Genomic DNA, 25,133 nt, shown 5'->3' on the forward strand with positions numbered 1-25,133 from the left:
TTGTGTAAAACAAATTGGACGTGGTATTTATTTTTAGAGAGTACATAAACCCACATCGTTAAAAATTTGTGCAACAAAATAACGAGAACAACGCCGACATATTGCTAAAGTATTTCATCAAATTGAATTCAATCACGTGCCAATGATCAATCGATACTGTCAACGCAAAATACAATGGCTGCTGACGTTGCTGTCGCAGCCGTCAATGGAACCCATGAAAGAAAGGTGGGTGGGTCGCCCTAGGTGGGCTGGGTGAGATATGTATTAATACATACAAGTATACATGTGTGTGTGTGTCGCTTTGTTGATGGGTGTGTGTGGGACAGAGTAGAGGCTGCAACTGTGTATAAATGTTTGGCAGCTTGGCTGATTGAATGACTTTTGACATTACCGAACAATGTCGTTAATCAAAATCCTTTCAAGTTTACGGCTTTCCAAATATCTGTACAACCAATCCACCCACATTCTAGGCGCACACGTAAACATATGTATGTATGTACGTTTGTGTGTATATAACACTTAAGCATAACGACAGGTTCTGGTATGCGCCTTTGGAAATGTGCGAGCATGCTATGTTATGTGGGGATTAGGCGACTTCCGACTTGTGACTTGTGTGCGTGGCGTCACCATCTCTAGGAGTTACCGCCAGTCTATCAGACTAGTATGTGTGTCAATGTTCGGGTCAATGAAATGCTTTTAGACACACTTTCCATTATGACATAACCGAAAAAGCACCAAAACATCGTTTGCTGCTGTGACCTTGTTGAAATAGATGGATGAATGGATGGATGGATGGATGGATGGATGCCTGTCTGAGCTGACGTCTAGTTCATTGAAATTTGTCTGTGCGTCTTGGAAGTTAATTTTAGTACAATGAAAATCCTTTTTATATGCACGTTAATGGGCCAAAAATACACAAACATACCCACACATGCACACGAGAATAAGGACTATGTCCGGGGCATGCTGCATGGCGTCTTTTGGCAGCCCAGATTGCCAGAATGGGACACTGCTGTGTGTGCTCATTAAGCGTCTTCCGCCAGAAAACAGCTGCATGTCGTGCATATAGATGTGTATGTAAATGTGTGTGTAACTATGCTATAGTGTTGCTCTGGGCGAATTGAACGCTTTAGTTCAGGACTAACATAATTGAACTAGACAGATGGAACACTGAAGACTATTAAGTTGCCTAAATAAACAAATATGTATTTAAAGGACATATCTACGCCGCACTACAAACGACATAGCTCCGCGGGGGAGATATGCCACTTGAAAACGACATAGCTCCGAGCGAATATACGGGTATGTTACTGTTAGATCGGGTTATTAGTTGTTTTGTTGACTTTCTTTGTGAGATCATAAGGCACAATTTTCGTATAAATGGGAAATAGATTCTGAGGATTTTCAATTAGCAGGCGAGGTAATTGCCAAAACCCAAACTTATGCAGTAAGCGGCATACCTGCAAACCTCCAAAAAATTGGAGAGTCACTTGCTAGATGGAACGACGACAAGAAGTCAATTCACAGCCGTGCTTTTCAGATGTATCTGAAAATATAGGTTTTTTATTGGAAGAGTTGATGACAGAATTCATTATAGTTGCATTTGTTGAGCAAAAGAAGCAAAGGTTAATTCTTGGCCTGAAAGAAAATACAAAATTAAGTTGTTATTATCAATATTTGCCTTATTTGGCACTCAAGCAAAGTTTAGGTTTAAGCTAAAAAAATACACAATTAATATTTTTAAGAATAAACAATGGATTGCCAAAGGTTTTTTTTCAATTTCGATTTTAACCAACCAATTTTTGTAATTGAATATTTATTCACAAACAGAGATTATACAGAGTTTGTTAACATGATCCCAAAATATGTGGAAGGAAGATATCTATACTACTTTTTCCCCTTACTATTAAAATATATTCTGCCCACAAAAAATGTAAATATCAAGTAAAGGAATATATAATATAGTAAGTAGATAAAATTAAATTACCCGTATTTTGTCCGCAAAGCATTAGCGAGACGGCTGCTCTCCAGACCCAGGAAGACAAGACTGAAGAAATGCCATCCAAAGGATCTCCCCACGAGGTCCCTCGTGTAAAATATATAGTATAATATCTTAAATATAAATGTTATTAGATATATGTACATATATATAAGTGCATCCTATAGCTGCATACTATAAACAACTGTTGTATTCCCCATTCATTTTCAATTAGCTTATGCTGCCATATTGGTAGCAGAATAGTAAAAAGCCCGTCTTTTGTACAAAAATCAAATTGAAAATTAAGTCTGTTGACTGATATTCGAGGTCTTTTGTTATCTAACCAAACCTAATACAAAATTGAAATTGATTTGACAAAAATTTACTATTTAGCTAGGCTTGGTCTGTTATTTGTCGGGCTTGAAATATAAACAACAAACAAGAGAACTAACTCAGCCAATTGAACTACTGGAGCTGTCCCGCTCTAGTGCATGGATGCACCAGTCTTTATGTGTGTGTGTTTGCGTGTGTGTCCTCTGTTGGCAGCGCCTGTGTAGTACATAAAGTAGACACTTATGTAAATGTGGCTCTCGGTTACCGCCATACACACGCTCGCCTGCCTAATGCCCACGCTCTTATTTCTGTTGTTGTTGCTGCTGTTGTTGTTGTTATTGTTGTTGCTGTTTCACTGCGTGTTTGTTTGCCTAACTGACTGTTTGTCTATTTGTCTGTCTGTCCGGCTGTCTGCACGTTTTGCGTTGCGTTGCGCATGCAGTTCATAGCAAATGTGTAAACAAGTACATACACTAACATACACACACACACTCATATACATGCACGCATGAACTTTTACGAGAAGAGTAACAGCACTCAGCACTCCCAGCAGACAAGCGGCCATATGCCAAGCTGGCTGACAGGCAGCCAGCGTCAGGCCAAAGAGCCAACGATGCCGCTGCCGTTGTTGTCTTCTTAGCTAAAACGCATAATTATGTCACGTAAGTTTAGAGCAGTTAACTCTGATGTTGCAATTTAGTAGCAATTCACGCTCAAGTTTGTAGTGCCGCACACTCACCACGCACTTACATTTGCACACACACACGCACACACACATGCACACAGAACACACACAACACACACACACACATACATACCTATGTATACACGCCCGCAAGTGGCTTTTAGTGTTTGATGGCAGTTGTCGTTGTTGCTATTCACACAGCCAGCTTGACATTTGCTGCATGTTGAGGCCTAAAGATTCCTTTCATGACCGCTTTAGTATTTGTGCCTCGAAAAATTACGTATACGCACCATTGGTAGCTGCGACTTTTGCAAAGTTAATTGAGCTAAAAATCACTTAACCCACTTAATAATGCGCTCTGGAACAACTGCATTGAACGAACACAACTGTAAACATTTTCAATGCAACCAACTGGCCGGCTCTCTAGTTGGACGGCTCAGCAAGACAGGTGAGCAGATGTGGCGCTTCTGCTATAATGGTAATTACGCCTCTTACTGGCCATGGAAACGAACAATTGTGGTGTGGTGTGGTGTGGTGTGGTGTGGCATGGTGTATAGAGTGGGTCCAGCTATAGCCCATTCATTTGGCCAACTAAATGTGCATTTGTGGTGCACTCTGTTGATAATGCGCTTAAATTCTAATGGTAAGTGTAAGTGGAAGTGCAGGCATGTTGTACGGCAGCAAAAATTCGCTTGTTGTACTGTGGCCGCCCAATCACCGCCATGGTGGCAGATATAAGATAACAAAGGCGTTCAGTAGTAATGAGCGCTTGCTTCAAGCACAAATTAAATGGGTAAATGGGTATGAAATGTCTGTTAAATGTAAAATGGAGGATAAACCCTACGACTGCATCGGCAGGCCAGCATAATTGACAACCCTCCATGGAAATCAGACCAAATCTAGCTGTATACCAACAATTTTGAAGTCTTTAAAGTCTCTGCCCACAGCTGTTGTTGTTATTGCTGCTTTGGCCAAATTCTTTAAAGCATACATACACACGCACACATAGACACACGCTTAGACACAAATGGACACACATAGGCGCAATTCTGTAGTCACATTTACCCCATTTTAAGAATGCACTTCATAAAGCACATTTAAAGCAAATTTAATTAATTAATTAAATTCCTTCTCTGGAATTTAGCCACTAAACTGAAATATATATATATATATATATATATATATATATATATATATATATATATATATATATATATATATATATATATATATATATACACAATTTTTCGTTTAGTGCTATTTGTTGTTGTTCTTTTTTCGGGTGGTTTTGGCTTAAGAAATAATACATATAACCACAAAATAGAACTGGGCAGTGACAGACCAAGTAGATTTTGTGCAGTTTGCAGCTAATGTGTATTCCGCAAGCTCTTACAGTGTGGATAAAGTGCTGTTCCATTTTATGCCACTCTTCATATTGTTTAGTCAAACATGCAAATTAAATACGGAGTTCACTGCCCCCTCCGTAAGCTTATCATTGCAAAGTTTCCGAGCTACTTCATGTATATTATACAAGTACATATTAATAAGAAGCGTGCTTCGTACATTTTGTAGTATTGTTATTTACGAATATGTATGTTCTACTTTTGTAACTGCTTGCAATAAAGCAATCTTAACTTTATGCATTTCCTGCCCCCACCCCGCTTTGGCTCACTTCGCCATCGCGCTATTTGTCGTGAATAATTTACGAAATACAAAACAAAAAAATACTCGCATTGTTTTGCAGCTGGCTTTGTTTCGAGCTTGCTAATAGCTCAAATATGCAATTGCAAAGCTGCTGTCTGGCTTTGTGCAGCAAGAAAGATTGAAAGTTTTGCAGATACGTATCTGCCGCTTGCATTCAGACTTATGTAGCTCAGGCAGGATCTGCAGCGCCAGCATTTGCTAATTTCATCTGAGAATGAAAGAGCTGATGGTGACTATCAGCACTATTTAGGCATTGTCGCTTCTGTTCTGGTTTTAAATGATACTCGCATGCAGGAAACATTCAAAAGCAGGCTATTAAAGCATTTAGAAATGTATGCACACTCGTACAAATTTAGAACCGGCACACAATAAAATTTTCTATGCGACTTCTGCTTGCCTCAAGGCGGATTCTATGCAAAAGTTTGGCAACAGTTTTGCCATCTCTCTTGATTATACAGCCACTTTTTTAAGGAGATAGGGAGGGTGGGCTGGTGACCGAGATAGACCCTTAAGCTATTTATGTACAAGTATGTATGTATGTGCAAAACTTGGCAATAATAGTCTTCATCCTGACATACAGACAAAACAAAAAACCAGAACTGTTCATTCGAAACCCAAATCAGGGGCTGCAGCAACACGCAAGTGTCAAAATGCTTAACAACTTTGTTGGCCAAACTTTGTGGCACCATGACTGGGCCACAAATTGGGAGGGCAATTAAACTCGAAGCGGACGCAGCTTAATCAGGCAGCATTTCCTTAAACACATGGCTTAATAATTTCATCAATGAATTATGACAACAAATTGCCAGTTGGAGCAACATAAATTTCGAGCTCAGGAGCCAAAAGGCAATACATATAACACATAAATTCCCAGTCCAAAATTGCAGGGTGAAACAATTGGGCGGACTATATGCACACACATATGTGTGTGTTTGGAGAAATTTATGAGCACGTGATTATGCAATGTTCGTCTTTATGTGTGTAAGTGGTGGCAATGTTCAAGGCAAGTACAACAAAGTGCTCAAAGGGTTCGGCAGCAAAAGTCAAATACGAAACAAAGCAAAGGCAGCAAGATGTGTGGCACGCATTTAGGCGGAAATCCGTAAATGTGCAAGTTAAATATTGAAAAGTATTGTTTACTTTCCTCAAACGTTTGTAGCAATGTGTGCCGCTTAACAGGGCGAACTGATGTATAGTATATACGTGTATGTAGCTGTGTAGTTTTCTCTCTCGTACACTCTGAAAAATAATCTTACTCTAATTGTAGGTGAAACAAATATCAATAGTCGGCACCAGCGATAGTCAAACAAACCAAACAAATATGTTTTAAAATCCAAATACTTATAGTTTTATAAATGATGAAAAAATTAAAACAGTACTTTTTCATTTTACTTAAAATAGAAAATACGGTGGCATACATTATTTATACACACTATGCTAAGGGCCATGAGCTCTTATTTAGACGATTCCTCCTGTCGGAAACGATTATCCCAGCTTTACTGAACAAGCGTTCAGATTTCTCTGAAGTTGTGTGTAAACATTAATATTTTACATCAGCATGGAGCAACTTTAAATATTTTAAGACTTACTTTTATCCAGAGTGGATCTGTTCCCTGCAATGCCATTCTTCCCTCTGGCTTATAATAATAATGACTTCGAGAGGTAGTTGTTTTTTCCATTGCTTTAATGTGGGTTGCTGTTTTTGATGAGATAAGCTTATTTACTCACTTAAGCTTAGCCAGCAATTTAAACTTTTTTAAAAACTGTATGTTAAATGCTTGCCGTGATGAACTGGTGATGAGTCGTGAATTCATGAATTTGACGTCGAAACGGCCCAACAATCTTGCGAATGGTGCGCCTTAAATTATTTCTACTTGTATATCTTTATATTGTTAGAACACTTCACAGTCGTGCTTTTTAAATATGAAAACTATGTTGACATTTGCTTTAAAATGTAGGCCTAAGCCTAAAATACTTTAAGGAAAGAAATTGTTGTGACCACAAACAAAAATAAATAACCCTTGTATGTGTTTTAGTAAGCATTTTAATTCATAGGTGCATTTAAATTATTATAAAAGAATTTGATTCTCCGTTCGAGGACAATTGTTTTTCGCAGTGTTCAGTGCTCTTCAACTCAAGCTGAGTGCAAAAGGCAATATGTTTGCAATGTGGCACGATACCGAAAAAAGTCGAAAGTAAAATACTACATGCCAGAATATGAAGCGAAATCCCAAAAGGTGCCAGCAAAAAAGGATATGCACAAACGTACACACGTACACTACATACTTGTACATACACATACACACACATACAACAGCTTAAAAGTCTCACAACGAATTGAAATGGAAATGCTTTAGTTTTATGTATGTACAATGTATGGTAGAGGTGGCAAGAACAAAACTGAAAGGTATTTGCAGCTTAATCGAATTTAAATATTCAAATGCTTTGTTCAACGGCTCGAGAACACAACAACACCAACAACAAATTGTAACAAACCGAATGAGACTGATATGGCAGCAATTTTTAATTTCAATTTTGCTTGCCAAAGTGATTTCATGCCATTGTTGCTTCCATACATACGGATAGTATTATCGTTTTCCATGATTGATAAATTTACATACTCGTACATTTTTAGATAATCTGTAGGGTGATAAAATGATCAACTTTATGTATGGAACAATCGTTGTTTAAATATTTCCTGACATATTAATAAAACAAACCTTGCTCGGGCATGACGCCTGCCCTAATAGAAATTAATTTATTGATTTCGAATATATTTCCTTCCTTCTTTAGTATATTTGTTACTTTTTGATCAATCTACCTCTTCATCTCTACTCTTGATACTATGTTTTGCGATACCATGAAGGGTGGAAACTTATAATTGTATTCAACAATTCGCTGCCACATAACATGAACGAATCATGCTTTGGGCCACTGCTAAATAAATATCCAAAATATGGCACACATTTATGCATATATTTAAATTGGAATTTTATGCTTTTGTCTTCTGCTTGCCAAAAATGCATGCCACAATTCTAGTCAGTTGCTTGTCAAATATGTTTGACATTTGTCAGTATTGAAACCAACATGCGCAAAGATGCGGCTCCACAAATGTTGAATCACTCTTTGGCTGCACGTCAGTCACTTTTAATGAGCCCACAACTGCGACTGGGACTTAGACTGAAACTGCTGCTGGAACAGCTGCACAAAAATGTTGCATTAATGAGCTCGGGGCGCTATTGCGAAAACACTTGACATGACGCACAAAGCAGCACGAGAAGAAGCCACCAAAGAGGCAGCACAAGCGCTATGAAATACGAGTACACAACGCATAAATGTGCACAAGCTGAAGTTGCACTTTAATTACTTCGAGCAGCATTAAGTGCAACCATCCATCCCCTCTCCTCCTTTCTCATGCCTTGCTGTGCCACACTGTTTATGTGGCAGAGCAGCTTTTGTGTGCACTTCGCCATTTGCAAATAGTAAATATTTTAAAAGGGTTTGCATTGCATCTGCAGCATATTCAATGAAAGCATTGAACAAAATACATTTCCTGTAAATACCATACACACACCCACATACAGAGAGACATACAACTCAACCACGTAGACGGAGGTCAAGCCTGATCAAGCAAATGAATGTCATGCAATAAGTAAGCTCTGCATAAATGCAAGTCCGAAGAGGAAATGGACAGGTCAGCCAGGATGGAAACAAAAAATACATTTAGAGTAAGAGCACTTTCTGAGGCTGCGACGAATCATTATTGCTCTCTAAACTACTTCAATTATATATAGAAAGTTAATACATAATTTCATAACAATTTGATAGCAGCAGATAAACAACAGCAGATATTTTTCGAGAAAAGCTCTACCATGCAATAGTCACGAGCTTCATCAAACACTGATTATCAACAAGATATTCATAATGAAATGTATATCTACTAGAAGAGATGTAAGCTCTGGTATTCCAATCGGAATCTTCATACACTAGAATGTTTCTCCTGCAAAGAATCATACATTGTCATTTTTTTGTTTCCGGGTTGCTCATTCCTATTCATCTATATACTTTTATTAAGAATTCTAAGATATCTATGACTCTGTGCCACAAACACAATGTGCTTATGCCCTTAGTGTAGAGTATATAAAAATAAATCTAAGGGTAAATTCAACAAAATAGGCACAAAAAATGGCCAACTGGTTGGTTGAGAAATGAGTTGCGATGAGGTGTTGTGTGTTGGTCCTTTGAATGTAAAAAGCTTCATAAAAGATGCAAATATATGTACAAACTTCGCCTGCCTATTCCAACTGACTGCTGAATTAATCAAGCGGCAAATACGCTGAGTACATTTCAACAGGAAAATAATTTAACATTTTTCGGTTTAAAAAAAGTTGAGAAGAAAAACATTAATTTTGCAGCGACTATCAAAGCTTTTTATAATTGTTGGAAATTGAAACGCTCTATTTTAATTGCTTACAATAAAATCATTACGTTTTTCTATATTCGCATAAAAGAAAACCAAATTGAAAAAATTTGTTGGTTGGCAGGAAAAAACTTGCATGCATACGTGAACTGCAATCGGAAAGAGCATACATGAAATTATTGAAAAGTTCACATTTGATTAACCCTCCTTAAATTTGCAATCGATGGGTGCATTCAACCAAAACAAATTCATGTACCGCCCCATACACTTAAAGAAAAGTAAAGATAAAGATATGGAATACTTTAACAGAGGGTTTAGAAATTGGACAACATTTTAAATTTAGAATTGAACATTAATACTATGTGATGATTCAATATTATACTTCATATTATACTTCTTCAATAGCTGGATTGTGCATTAAATTCTAACATATAAATGCTATATAAACAATTTAAAATACTAATACTACTTTTTAGTTAGGTTTTTTAAGATTTTTAAGTTTTAAATTTTATTTAATTTTTAGCTCAATCCATTTCTATTTCAGTACACTTATACATTTTTGAGAATTCTTTTTTTTTCATACCAATTTGGAGAGTGCAGGAAACAAGTTGAAGCTGTTGTCAAATTATGACACAAGTCGCGCCGTTTGATTGACGCCAACACAGCTGCCTAACCCAACAAATCAGAGTCAATGGGTTGCCGCAACAGACAGCACCAGGGGCCTCGGATTGAATGCCTGCCTCAGCCTGCAAAGAACTGACTGGCATTTACCTTGGCAATTGGCATTTTTAATACGGGCATGTGTACTCATATGACTGACTGAGTGACTTGCGGGCTGACTGCCTGACTGGCTGACTGCCTGCCTGCTATTGCCAGACACTTTGGCAAATGATGTAATATGAGCAGCTGTCATTTTACAGATATAGAAACCGAGGACGTTGGTCGACTGTCAAGCGTCTGCAGAGTGGCACTGAAATGCGAAACTGGCTCGTATTGTCAATTAAGCAGCTACGACTGTCGTCGACTCCCAACTGACAGATTTTGAGTGCGACAGTTGAATCTGTTCGGCGGTGAACAGTGTTAGGAACTTTTAACTGTTTTTATCAACTGGAAAACTGTCAATAGTAAGTACTTAACCATCAAGCCATCAAACCGAGAGATAAATACTCAACGCACTGCCAAGGTTTAATCCACAATTTCAATTGCCTGCAGCACCGGCAAAAGTTCTTTGGGATAATTATTAATATCTGAAGCTCGAAGTTGCGTTGCCTTTAGTGCTACTTAAATATTTAAAGTCAGAAAATCACTTGACCATTCAGCGGGAATTGAAAATCGCGGGCAAATTGCCGCCAACGGCCAGATGGCCGGCCGGCATTACAGTTCTATGGCAAATGAGGACTGTAAACTGAAAAATGTGCACGAAAGCGTAGAAAAACAAAATGAAGACCGTTGGCAAGACTAAGATAATCTGGAGAACATGCCGAAGGTGGAGGCATGAGTCGTGTTTGCTTTTGCTTTTGTTTTTTTGGAAAGCAATTATCTTTGTTTGCTGGCTGGCTGGATGGTTGTCTGGCTGGTTGGTTGCTTGGCTGGCTGGTTGGTTGGTAGCACACGCAGGACACGTGGCTCGTTTAAATGACTGCCCATTGTGCATAAAGTGTGCTAAAGTTGTTATCAAAATCGATTGTAGGCAACAATGTGATGGCATAAATGGTCCCAGAGTGCTCGCCGGATGGTGGGGCACATATTTTATGTCCACACGGCATATGCGCAACATTTTCAAACCTACAATATATATGTAAGTATTGCAACAAACTGGTTGCAACTGTGTTGCTTTCCACCAACTCTTTAAAATTAAAATAAAAAACATGGTACATTATTTTTGGGTGCAAAAACAGCATTTTACCATATTTCACCACAACTTTGGGCCACTTTAATGAAGTTTAAATTGAGCAAGTTTCATTAACTTTTGTCAGGCATAATGTAAGGAAAAAAGAAAATGCTCGTTGGTCTCACATCCGCTCATTACTTAGAAATTACGTCGAGGGGCCAGGCAAGGATTGTGTTACACAAAGACTAAAACCATTCGAAGTTCGTTCGCTGACTAGACAGCTCCAATAGCAGCAGTAGAAATAGCAAGAACAACAACAACAATAACAGTAAAGCTAACCAATCAACTGTGGCTAACTTTTGGCCACAGAACTTGAATTACAACAGAGAAAACAAGCGCCAACTCGACGGCTGGCTGGCTGGCTGGCTGGCTGGCTGGGTGCTTGGATTGTGCCTGGTTGCCTGACTAGGTCCTAGCTTTGCAAAAGTAGCTGGCAAAATGGCAAAAGAAACTACTTGTGCAGCACGCAAGCATGAAGCAAGACAGTAGACGCAAAGCAACAACAACAACAATAACAAAAGCAGCATCAAATGAGAAATCAAATAAATACTCAATCGAGCGGAAAGCATTGAAAATAAAAGCGTAGAGCAAGAAGGAAATGGTTCTACTAGTTCGAGTAGGTTTGTGCTCTGTCTACTTCATTTAAGGGTTAAGTATGGTGTGTAATCTTTTGCGGCTTGTTCACGAGGCGACCTAACGCGAAGTGTAAATATTTGCAGCCTAGCACCAGAATTAATATGCTACAAAAGTGTCAATCAATAATAGCTGTGTAAAGCAAACAATGCCCCAAGACGCTTATAAGCTGCTTGACAGCTTTAAAAAAAACACACACCCCCACTGCCGCGCTGCGGGAATTCGTCCTTTCGACAAAGTATTTAAAGTGTATAACGGAAGCTGTCCTACTTCTTTGTGTCCTTTTCTCCGGTTCCTCTGTTCAATACTACGTGAGCGGATTTCTAATTTCGTTACATTGCGCACAGATTTATGAGTGTCATCAGGCCAGCCTCAGCTCCAGGAATTAAGCTACTAGGCGACAATGAGTGGCATTGTAAAATACACGTACATACGTCTGCGAGTGGAAGCGCAAAAAGTTGTGAGCAATTGTTGGTGTGGGTGTGCGTTAAAATGCGCTTAAACTAATTTCCAATAAACAGAGTGCTCAACTTTTTTCCTCTCTAGCCTTGCGACGCGCGCAAAACAGCGCAGAAAATTGTTCAGCGTTTTTCCAATAAAACTTACAGCGTATGTGTGTGTCAGAGTGTGTGGCATGTGTGTGTGTGGGTGTGTGTATGAGTATGTGTGTGTGAGCTCATTGGCGCGTGTGTTTGCGTGCTTGAAATTCATTTAGAGGATTTATACGCAAGCATTGTCTTGCATATTTAATATAATTTACAATATGTACAAGGACCGAGCTGAGCTGAGCTCAGCTTAGCTGAGGATGAGATGAATGCGTCTGATCCCGCGCATGTAGCAGCAACAACAATGGGGATAACAACGACACAAAAATTGTACACAATTTATTATACTAAATGTCAATTTGGTATTTTACAATCGACGCAGCTCTAGCAAACAGCCAAAGCGGCCCTGCCTCCTGTTTATTTATGTGCTGCGCCCAGCGCCCTTTTTAAAGTCAAACCTTTTTCATATCGTGTATGCAAATTATATATACCCACATATACTCTCCGCACTTAGTTTGTGTATATATATTTATATGCATACATGTATGCAGGGCTTATCTGCTTGTTTACAGGCGGATTTTCTGTTTATTTTGCAAACGAGGCAAAGTCAAATTTCATTTGCAATTTGTCGCCGGTCGCACTTGTTGCAGCTGCCAACGGCTTGCCGCTGCTGCTGAACTTTGGCTTATGAGCAGCGTGACACACACGCGACACATGGGCACAGACATGCCACGCATATTGCATGGAATAAATGCCCTGACATTATAAATTATTCAAGTGTAATTGAAATGCCACTTATTTTTTGTTAGTGCCTGCTTAGCGCATGGCAGGCAGACAAACGCGAAAATAATTATAGACCGTGTGTAATTGATACATTTGGTTGTCTGCATTAAAAAGAAGCCGGCAAATTGGTGATAAATCCATTAGTAGACGTTTATTTACGGTACCCTAATGACACGTTGCTTAAACGCCATGTGAAAGTAAACAGTCGCTTAAACTATAGACAGAACGCGCTTGTTAATAAGAACTGATTTGTTCGATTTTGAATCTAATTGTTTATTAAAATATGGTTGATCATAGATCTGCAGCTGATATTTTACTTTTTGTTTAATAAGTTGACAAGTATAAAAATAAAACGTTTATAAAACGCATTTTAGGTAACTAATAATTATGTTATTATTATTCGACTCGTTGCTTCCACTGAGCTGCCACTAATTCTTAGATACTTGAAAAATGTTAATAACTACTCTGTTCTTATTATTAAGTTATGTTACAAATTCTTGTAATGTTGTTTTTTTCTTCATTTAATTAATATACTTTATTTCGCCACAAATTTACTTTTCCAGCACATTTCCGCTTATCAAAATAATAATGATATTAACCACAATTTAATAATAACAATAATAATACATAATAAGCATACTGATAGTTCGAAGCAGAATATTTAATGTAAGCAATGACAATAATCATTTTTGTTGTTATAACATATCATTTATTGTATCTTTCTGGTGTGGCTTACAATAAGTTTCTAAATCTTATATGTATATACAATTTTTATAGACTATCCCCCAACTTATATTGTTAACATGGCCTTTTAATTAGGTACTGGACTGGTTTCCCTGGGTGCGTTGCTGATTAAGAGACTTGGTTTGGGATTTCTGAGAATTTCAGACTGGATCAAGATATAGTATAACGTCATTAGTCTGCGGTTTCATAACTGTATTTAGCGAAGCGTAATCGCACATATTAAGTGTGAATGTAAGTGGCACATTCTATATTTCATTGACTTTGATGCGCCTGTTGGATATCCCTCCACAGGCACAAAGAAGTCAACCAGAGATCAGTTGCAATAATAATAATAACCACCATAATTTGATTTCCATAAAATGTGTACTTAAGGAAGATTTGACATAAAAAACCTTCAAAAAACATGCTGCAACAATTTTCTCATGTATTTGCTTTCAGAACAAAAACTCCCTTTAATATATTTAATCTAGGTATGATAATAAAGTACAACAGACAAAAGTAAATTATAATAAAGGTGTTTGCCATCTTTAAGTTAAATATCTGAAGTAAATACAAAGAGACAAAACAATGTTGCAGCTATTTCGAACATACATTTCCTATCAACAACAAAACCAGCTGCAATATAGAAAAGAAAATAAAGATGAAATTAATTAAACACCATTTACTTGCTCTTGGCAAAGTTGAAATATTGTACAGCAGAACTATCGTATATTCACTAAATAAGCTTCAGTCCAACTAATCAAATATATCAAAGAGCTGCTTCTACATCAACCAAACAATTTAGTGAAACTAAGATGAATGCTTTCATTCAATGAAATGGTGCGTTAAATTCCCAGTTGCCCCGCAGCGACAATTCAATATCAAATCTTGTGCGTGCCTAATCAAATTTATTTGACAAGCAACGCCGCCAACACGCTCTTGTGTGCAATTCGACTGCATTAAAGCGTGCAACGGGCCCCACATTGATGCATTGATTAAGTCCATTTAGCAGCTGCCATTGTCACTGTCAGTGGCAGAGAATGCGGTTGGCAGTGAAGCGATGTCGCCACTGCGGTTTCATTTAAACTGGGCAACTGTGTGTGCAACTGTGCACAAAACTTTCGTCCATCATTAATTTATAAGTGTGCCAGACTATCGACCAAAAACCGAACGAGAAGTAAGTAGAAGTAAAGTTTAAAGTTTTGCAATTTGTTGAATGAATTTTAGCGCAGCACTAAGTAGTGGCGTCTGCATTGCATTTCAAACAATTGATCCCGATTCGTATCTTAATTCATTACTTAATAGAGTCAACCAGGCGGTGAGGACGCAAACTTTGGTTTGGTTGCATTGCCAAAGTTCCAGACAGGGACTCGAACGTTGATTACATTTGAAATGCAATGCAAATGAGACTTGGACGTTGGACTATTCGGTAATGGTTAGTAGAGAGCAGAGGATGGGGCGATCAACAACTTTTCATTGTGTCATTTGCATGCGGTTTGTTCTATGCAAATTGCAAGTAATTGGTGTGAAACGGCTGCCACGGGCGCGACACAGTACTTCAGAGGAAATACTCCATCAATTGTATCAATCTAGCCACTGACTGCAGTCATCTTATATCAAATAGCAATACTCTCGCAAATATGTGTAAGCAACTACTCTTATTTATTATTTATAAGCATCATGCATTAAAGTTTAAAAGCGTCATCAAAAAAGATATGAAAAACGAGACGCGCACAAAACTGTCGACGGTTTGTTTGTTTGTTTTTTTGTGTCAACATTTTGTCACGTGTCCGGAATAAAAATAGTTTATCTCTAGAGTATGTCAGATAAAGTATGTGCCCTCTTGTGGGCTGGCTGGCAACAAGATGAATGGTTTACAACAGCTGTGTGCGGTCAAAGGTCACTAATATGTGTTCAACATATCGACCCGCAACCTAATAAAATATAACGATTTGCCTTTCAAAATTGAACAACAAATTCCCCGCTTTGCCTGACATTTCGCATGTTTCGCAAATGCAACTGCAGTTGCAAAGACTGCGCAAAGGCAACTGAACTTTAGTTGGCCTAGGTTCGTGCCACAAAACGCGTCAGGACACGACTGCAAACCGAAGAGAATAAGAGAGCGCTTGCGAGCTTGCGTCTGTCGCTACTGTACTAAATAACTGAAGAGAACAACCCCTAACGTCGCAAGAGTGTCGATTTTTACGATATAAGCATGCCACGTGTAGAGCACTATCCCTTAATTTTATTTGGCATGAATGTGTGGCCGTTAAATGTAAATGTCTATAGTAACAGCAGCAACGGCAACTAGAACAACTACAACACGTTGAACATGAGCGCGAGCTGTTTAACAAGCCTTGCAATTGTTTGCCACAAATTCCATTAAACGCATCCACATCCACCGCCCGACCAGCCGGCAACCCGCCTCCTGCCATTCAGCCTTCATTCACTCACAGTCCTGTCCATGTTGCTTATTGAGCTAATTGTCTGCTGCAAACTTTAGGCTTAATTAGCTGCCGTACAAAATTTAAATGTAGCTTAAATGGCAGGAAGGAACAAATGCAAAAAATCAAACACACACACAGACAGAGAGATATAGGTATAGACAAGCCGTTGGCGACAGGAAAGAGGCGTGTCGGTTCCCGGTAACCCACACATAAATTAAACCATCAACTCTGCTCGTAGAAGTCAATAAATTGGCACCTCTTGCCAGCGAGCAATGAACGCATATCACCTGGGTGACGAAATTGAGAACAGTGTAGTAGGTTTTAAAATGATTTACGCATAAAATACTAGAACTATGCTGATGCTGAACTTAATACGCACACACACGCACTACTGCAGACACACATGGACAGATTTGTGCGTGTTGGACGTCCACGTTGCGTATACGCAATATTTTGGGTCATCAGTTTCGACAGTTTTGGAACAAAATGTATGGCCCGGTTGAGTGCATGTCTGTCGGCAAACGTACATATATGTCGGCTGGCAGTGTTTGGGTTAATTAATGTGCGGTCAACAAAGGTTTTTGTGGTCAAGGAGGGCAGAATATTGTAGGATATAGCTCTCTACTACATACGAGTACGTAGACCTGCTTGCGGCAATGCTGTTAATATTTATGCATTTGCACAAACCATAAGGTGCAAGTATATATGGTGTATGTTGCCATTATGTTCTTGTTGTTATTGCTAAGTGCATATCATTTAATAAGACATTTAATGAAAATACCTGCAACCACATACAAGTATGTACAAGCAATTTGCAACGGCAGGAAATTGAATTCATGTTGCTGCATATCTACCAAACTTCATATATATTTTATTTGATATGTATTCATATCTTGAGGCTAAGTTATATTGGCTATTAAAGTATTTGATGTGTGGCCTACAAATGCAAATGCAATTTAGCTCTGACATTCAGTTGGGCTCAGTTGAGTTAACGCCTGTTTAATTAACAAAATAGAACTGAGGAAATGGCAAACGACATTACTGGTAAGCTGAAAGGCAAACCAAAAGTCAAAATGTCTCAAACTTTTTGACACTAATGCAATGTAAACAAGCAGAAAAGTTGAGTTGTAAGAGGCGCAAATGCTAACTTGAATAGTGCTAGAAAAATTTCAGTTAAGCCAAATATGCACAGAGCTCACAATGAATGCGCGGCCGAAAAAATAACGCACACAAACACCAACGACAAAATAAGAGACACATCTAAAGTTGGTCAAGTATCCGCGGTCAAGTGTTCGTGTTTGTGTGATTTTATATACAACACGTATACATACATACATGCGTGTTTGTGTGGGTGTGTGTGTGTGCGAGTCTTCTTTCTATTATCATTAACTTAACAAAAGAGCAAACATACGTAAGGCAGGTCATACAAGTTACAAACTTATATACATACATACATTTATGGTCGCACTCAAACAGTAGTCAGCATCTGAATAGGTACAACAATTTCTGTTCACCAAATCTATTCTACTTGTACATAACATTTCGGAATAAAAATAGTTTATCTGTAGAGTATGTCAGACAAAGTATGTGCCCTCTTGTGGGCTAGCTGGCAACAAGATCACCAAATCTATTCTATATAACATTTGCCTACAATACAATTCTTTTGTAAATGATGCATTTAAAAATGTTTGCTAAATTTATATTTTTCTTTCTAAATACCAAGAAATTGTTCCTATTCAATTATTAGTTCAATTATTTGTTCTACATTATTATATTCCAATAGCAACGAATAGACATTTAATTAATTGAGAAACATTACATTGATTAATAATTTTATATCTATAAAATTAAACTTTAGGTTTAATTATTAAATTAGCAAAGATAAAACATAAGAAAAACTTTGATACCAGTTTGGTTAACTACTATACATACCGAGAATCTTGGTGTAATGCAGGAAGACAATGTGCTTACTATGTGCTTCTAAGACCTCTTATTTTGCTTCTTATTTTACAAATTATACAAATAATATTCAAACATAGTTTTCAACCATTTTATAAGCAAAAATTAGTTTTTAAGCTTACAAAAATGGCATTGAAGTCTTAGCTCAAGGTACAAGGTAACTACAAAAACTTAAGAGCATGCGCTCCTATTCCGGTGCTCGCTATTGTGCTAATGTCCTGTCGCATTGTAGCATTTTATTCTGTCCCGTCTCAACTTCGTTTTTTCTTTGTGTTCGTCTGTTGTTTTTCTCACGTCTGTCTGGTAATTAACGAGAATAAATATGACACTCTTGTGACGAACACGGCCAAATAAAGTTGAACAGCCGACCAACAAGTGAAATGACAAGCCAACTAGCAGCAAACCAAAGACGATGGCACCAACACCAACAACTACAACAACAATAACAACAAGAACAGCGGCAACAATAACAATCTGTTTATTTGCTTAGCAGTGTTCAACATAATTAAATAGCGCACACTTCGCTTCTCCGGAGAGTTTCTGTGCGGAATGGTCCTTTTACTAATTAAAATGTATGGCTTGTTTTCTTGATGTGTCGCCATCGCCTGCAATCGCATTAAATTGGCAAGTTTTTAAGGCATAGTGCTAGGCTCGCTTGTTAACAGAAAAATTGACAAGCCTAACATCATTTTTCAAAGCAAGTAGAATCACAAAAAAAAGCATATAGCTGCTGCGCGCTAACGATCTGCCAATTCCAAGCTGAAAATGAAGTTGAGCATGTAGTGAGCGAGAGACATGCACCATTAACGATAACATCATCAAAGAAAATCCTTTACGATGACTATGTGTCACGTCAATGCATAAACACACACACTCACGCACACCTACTGGAGCTCCAACGGGTACATGTGTCACACACAGGAGCAATGTAAGCCTACGTTTCCTGTCACACAACGCACAGCAGCAAATTGGCAGCAAAAGCAATTGGTACAAAAGGATGCACACACGCACCACCACACTCACGCACCCACAGGCATACACACACACACAAGCACACACACACACATCGGAAACACACCATCAAGTGATAGGCAGAGCAAAAAAAAAACAGAGAAGACGACGACATATCAACATTAGTCAATGTCGTGTAACTGAGTACCCATGTGTATCTGCTCCCGTATGTAACTATACATATATAGTATGTATATCTGTGTGTATATGTGTGTGTGCGTGCCGGACCGTTTTGAATAATTGAGCAGCGCCCACCGCTCGCTCTTTGTGGATTTTGTAAAGTATGAAAAATATGCGTGTCTTAGCAAGATAGTATATAGTAGATATATATGTTTAGTATATACTTGTATGTATAAGTCTACGTCTAGGTCTTTGCCCAGGCCTAATGAAGGGCTCGGTGAACGCAGCAGCTCAAAAATAAATTGCTCTGCCGCAGCCCAGACGACGAGTGCGTTTGTTTATAGCCTGATAATTAAAAACCATGACACAAAGAAAATGAAGAAAGATTTTGTTTTAAACAGTTTTCTAAATTGGGATCAGATTTAATGGTCGTTTATTACTATGTTATAAGTAATTAAAATATATTTGAAAAATACGTGTTTTTAGATGTGATGGCTATGTATTTGTAATATATAATATTTTGACTTGAGTTATTTCAATAAGTTAATTTAAATGTAATACATTTAAAATATAAGTATCTATCCACATCCTTGCTGTGCTTGAATCGTCTAATGCTGGCCAACATTGCTGACCACACTGTTAATAATTAATTTAATCAAATTTCCATAGTTGTCTTGAGTACAAGGCTACAACTATCGGTAACCAACACATATACTTGTAAATAAGTCACATCTTATCAGAAGCAGACATTGCCATTACAACAACATGTTAAATAATGTTCAAAATTAGCTTGTTTATTGAGTTACATACTTATTAAATATGCCTAAAAAGGTTAGTATTTAAGCATCACTCTTGTTTGGCACAGCATGAATCAATTACAATACTTAAACAATTTATTTCCAACAAGATGCGCTAGCACAGACAAATTACATTATTTTTGGTTTAAATTTTAATTTTGAGGAAATTCCTTTAGCACAGTCACTATATAAACAATTATATAGTTTGGAATTCTAGCACAATTTTGATCGCATGCTCGCAACCAATTCAACAAGCCTCGGCAATTTGACGCACTTTGCATAAAAGCCAATACTTGTATTTTGCGCATTTTATACAACAAAATGTTTGCGCTGCAACACTTTATCTCAACCATTTTGTCTATTCCACACGCACACACTGCCACACACAAACACACAAATACACAGACAAAAGACAGGCGTTCGTAGTCACGCACGTGAGGCATTTGGGCACGAGCTGAAATGGCAGCGGCGGTATCTTTTATATTGACTTGCACTTTGCATACAAAACACAATACGAGAAAACGACGGTATATGACTCAGATGAAAATGCCAAAGAAGCATTTCAACTTATGTCTGTGTGCGTGCTGCACTTGCGGTTGCGCTGCGCGTGCCTCAATACATCCTTTGTGTGCATTTCCTGTCTATCCATCTGTCTCTTGCACAAAGCAGTCTTGGTGGAAGTTTCGTTTGTTCTTTGCTTTTAAAGCTTTTAAAACGGATTAAAAAGAAAGAATCGCACAGTTGTATATCCTGCAGGACGTACTATATGTATAATGGCGGGTTTGTATACCCAAAAGCGACAACAAATTCAACACGTAACAGGTGATTGGGCCGACAAGGCAACAAAAACCGATATGTAATGATAACTTTATCTTAAGATCTTTGATATGAGCAGCAACAAACAAAACACAACGAAACACTCAACGCAAACAAAACACTGGCACAAAGGCGGGAGAGAGAGATAGAGGAGGAACAGCAGAAAAAAAAACAAAATACAAAGTACTGTCATTCATTGTCGTCTGCAGCTATTTGCCAGCGCTTGTCCTCAGTTTTTTTCCTTTTATTTTACGCATAGCATGGCAAAAAAAGCAACAACAACAAAAAGAATCTTGCTTATGCGTTTGCATTGCTGTAGGTGTGTGTATGGGTGTGTGGGTGTGTGTGACATTTTATCTCTGTCACTAAATTGACACTTTAGTTAATGGATTTTGTATGTGTGCGTGTTGTGTGAGTAGCGTTTGCTTTTTTATCTGTGCGCCCAGAAGTGTGCTACAGTTTTTTCACACATTGCTATACTCTGCGCTGCTGCTCCTTAGCACACACACCCAAAAATTTTTCTCCCTTTGTTTTTGAGCTCATCCTTTCAAATTCATAATAATCCAACAAACACAACAATATAGTAAACCGTTTCCCAGCATATGAACATATGTGGCAGAAAATTCGGGTTTTAGTTTTTTCCCACGACACGCTCGAGGCATGCCAAAGCATTTAGTGTCAAATTTTAGGTACGTTCTGATATACTTATAGTATATAGGTATATTTTACGTAGTTATATTACTGAAACTCGAACACAAGCACACAAACAAAAATATTCTCAAAAACAGCGCTGTTAATATGGCTTTACGTAAGTCTACCGAAGATTATCCCACATATCAAGCTAAGCGCGTCCGATTGGGTAAGTTTGAAATCAAAGAAATTCGGTTTCAAAACATGTTTTGTGTAAACAGGTATGCCACTAATGAGGATCGAACGACAACTGCTATCAGTAGAACTAGATGTGGAGCAAAATAAGATGGCCAAAGATGTACTACTTAATGTTATCAACAAAGAGCAGGCAGAGGCTCCTGAAGCAGATGACGTTGTTGAACAGGAAAAAACTGTTGTGCACTGGACACGTGCAGAACGCGACAAGTTCTCGGTCGTCAAGTTACTGCCACCTTGGTAAATAATCTTCTTCGCATGAAAACATTGACAAAATTCTCTTTGGGACTATCAAAACTATTTTATAATTTTATTTGCGACCATTAAAATTTGTTTAGTAAAATGAGAAAGCTATTTTTTCTGGTAAAGCTTTACAATCCAATTGAGATAGTAATGTACAAGTATATAATAATATCCAAAGCGCTGAACGATGCTGTAACGGTTACAGAAGGAATTTGGGACTAGGTGGTCGACATGAGTAGGAGCGGCACGCTTAGAGTTCCGGCTCTGGCTCGTCGGCAATTGGGTGGTGTTCTTTACCTCCTACGTCATGTATGTCCCATGCTTATTATTTATTTTAAATAAGCGTGCATAAGACGAGAAAACAAAACCGGAAGAGAAACACTTAAACTGACTTCGGACGGACTTGCACCTACACTAAACTGCACACACATGATCAGAACTCAGATGTTGGCGAGTCTGAATACGCCCTCCCTACCTTGGTCATTACTAAAAGCCACACAGAACAAAAAAAAGAATATTAACAATGACCCCTTTGCTGGAAATACAAAAAAACTTACGAAGGCATTGGGTTTGGCGTGAAATCAAAAAAATGATAAATTAGTAACACATTATAATTTATTTAAATGGGAATAAAAATGAGAGTGTTAAAGGAAAACATAAAACAAATTGCTGAACATACTATTACTAACAAATTCAATAAATCGAAAAATAATAAAAGAGAAAAAAAATTACAATATCTAAAAATTTAACCTTTTAAAATATAAATAAATATTGCTCGAAGAAAAAAAAAATTCATTAAACAGCCGTTCAGTGGCGTAGAGAATAAAAATAAATATAAACTTTCTTTAGTGAGTATTGCGCTTCCAATGACCCATTTTTTGAAATCAAATGCAAATAAAAGAATAAATAAACAGCTGTCTACTTACGGCTGGGCTGCTGATCCCACGCAGAAAGCGCTTTCCGTCTGGAACGAGCGTAGCTGTAAAAAAAGACACCGCGCTGGAATAAGAGCGCGCAAACAAAAAAAACCGCGGGAAGCAAAGTAAAGCGCACAAGCGCGAGAGAGAACCAATAATCGCTCTCACGTTCTCACTAAAAAAAATTGGTGCCTTCCGAATTACGGAATAAGGCAACAAGAAAAAAAATGCAAAAATAAAACAGTGGCTTAACAATTAAAACCATACATATCACGAGCACTTCAAATAAAATGTTGCCACTGATTTGGACAAATTAACATATATAAAAAAAAACTAGCCTAACCTTATAAATACTAATACGCCGGCATACGGCTTCTTCGGCGCTTGCGCGCCACTGCAATCTTACCCGAATTTACTCGGGATTTTTACTTTTTTTCGGGCACTAAACCGACACCAACAATAAAAAAAATTAAGAAAAAAAAATGGGTAACACCTCCGGGCGAGTTCCGATACTTATTTTAACGTTTGGTCGCCGATTTAAAAAGGGTCGCGCCCCCGCCGACGTTTGGTCGCTATAGCCGCCTTTTCTACACTCCCAAATTAAAGTAGAAGCTGCCGGGTGTTGAGTGGACGGGAAAGCTAGCCTGGAAGTTGCTCTCTTCTTTTTTTTCTGCCGTTTATTCTCCCTCTAGGCACTGCGGCCGACCGAGTGGAAGTCCCAGGCAAGGTTTGTTGTTGCAGACAGCTGATCAAGGCCCTGCAAATTAATTTAATGCCTATCAGACTGCCTTGCCTAAACACTTGTTGCAAAAAAAAAATCACGCAATCTGCAACTTACCGTGGTCTGATACTTCTTCCGCAAATATTTTAGCGGCTTTAATGGTTGTACCCAAAGCGGTTAAAGAGAACAATTACACACTTTTGAATTCAATTTGGGAACTTTACTTTTTTTCCCACAAAAGGCACAAGCATTTGCTTTCTTGCCAGCGGAAGAAAATTTGACTTTTTTTTTTTTTTTTATTTCGACAAGTTGAACTTAACACTTCATACACTTCTGGCTTGATTGACGTTCGGAATAAAAAAGACCGAACGTACTACCGCTGGCGCGAACGAAAGCTTTTAACATAGCGTCAGTGAAAGGCGTCAATTTCTTCCTTTTGTTGACATTTGCTGCTGCTATTTCACTTTCACCTTGTACCTGTTAAAGGCTACTGTTTAGCTTGACCAACAGATGGCGAGTCGTTAAATTTTAAAAATAATTAAATTTAACGTACAGGCTACAAGTCACGCTACAAACACCCCCTCACCAAAATCAGACTTGGGGAATAAAGCGGGCTTAATGCACACAAGGCTGATCTGACTTGTAGCTTTTTGTCCTGCAAATCGCGTATGCTTATTGGCGCAAATCTTTGGCATGATAACGCCCTATCAGTCGCCCTTGCAAGTCTTCGACATCATAATATGAGTTTCCGAGTTTGCTTCGAATTCTCGCTTTAATAAAAGTTGGACCAAGTTTTGCACTATAACCGGTTTGAAAAGAGCTCTGCTTGAAATTGCGATGATAAATTTCTTGCCCTACCTGGTAGCTGACTTCGCGTGACCTCAGGTTATAATTTCGTTCATTTTTATCATTTTGCCTTTTCGAGACTTCAGCTGCCTTACTTTTAACAATGTCAAAAGAATCCGTTTTTGAAAATGCAATGGCTCTATCTTCTAATAGATCTAGCGATTTCAACAGCTTATAAGTGGCTCCAGAAGTCACCATATGCTGCCCAAATACCATATAATAAGGACTCGTATTTAATGCAGCATGTACTGCAGAACGCAAAGCACAAGAAATTCTGCTTAAATTTTCGTCCCAATCTCGCTGATCAGGCCGTATGTATGAACGAATTGCTGCAATCACTGACCGATTAACTCGTTCAGAAGCATTTGCTTGCGGTGAATGTACGGCTGTGAACATCTGGAAAATTTTGTGTTCTTGCAACAAATTCCTAAAGGCAATAGATTTAAATTGGGACCCATTATCTGACACAATACACTCTGGTACCCCAAAAGTGTGGAAGAGCTCATTTTGCAAATACTTGATCACCACCTCAGCATTCAGTTTTTTGACTGCTTTGAGGAAAACGAATTTTGAGAAGTGATCCAGCACTATGAAAACTCCCACGTGACCACTTTTAGAACGTGGATATGGACCTAAGAAATCCACGTACAACCGTTGAAAGAAGCGTTGCGTTTCG

General features: G+C 38.2%; 1 protein-coding gene across 1 annotated transcript in view; it reads right to left on the reverse strand.

Annotated features, from left to right (window-relative positions):
• LOC115621853 (ABC transporter G family member 23) overlaps positions 1 to 23,069 on the reverse strand; it is a 79,615-nt gene extending 56,546 nt beyond the window's left edge. Inside the window, exon 1 of the mRNA XM_030515670.1 lies at positions 22,900 to 23,069. The gene's annotated coding sequence lies outside the window, so the exon portion shown is untranslated. The remainder of the gene's footprint in view (positions 1 to 22,899) is intronic.
• Between the last annotated feature and the right edge of the window lie 2,064 nt (positions 23,070 to 25,133).

Source organism: Scaptodrosophila lebanonensis, unplaced genomic scaffold (assembly GCF_003285725.1).
Source record: "Scaptodrosophila lebanonensis strain 11010-0011.00,11010-0021.00 unplaced genomic scaffold, SlebRS2 tig00000024-arrow-pilon, whole genome shotgun sequence".
In the NCBI taxonomy this organism is placed as follows: domain Eukaryota; kingdom Metazoa; phylum Arthropoda; class Insecta; order Diptera; family Drosophilidae; genus Scaptodrosophila; species Scaptodrosophila lebanonensis.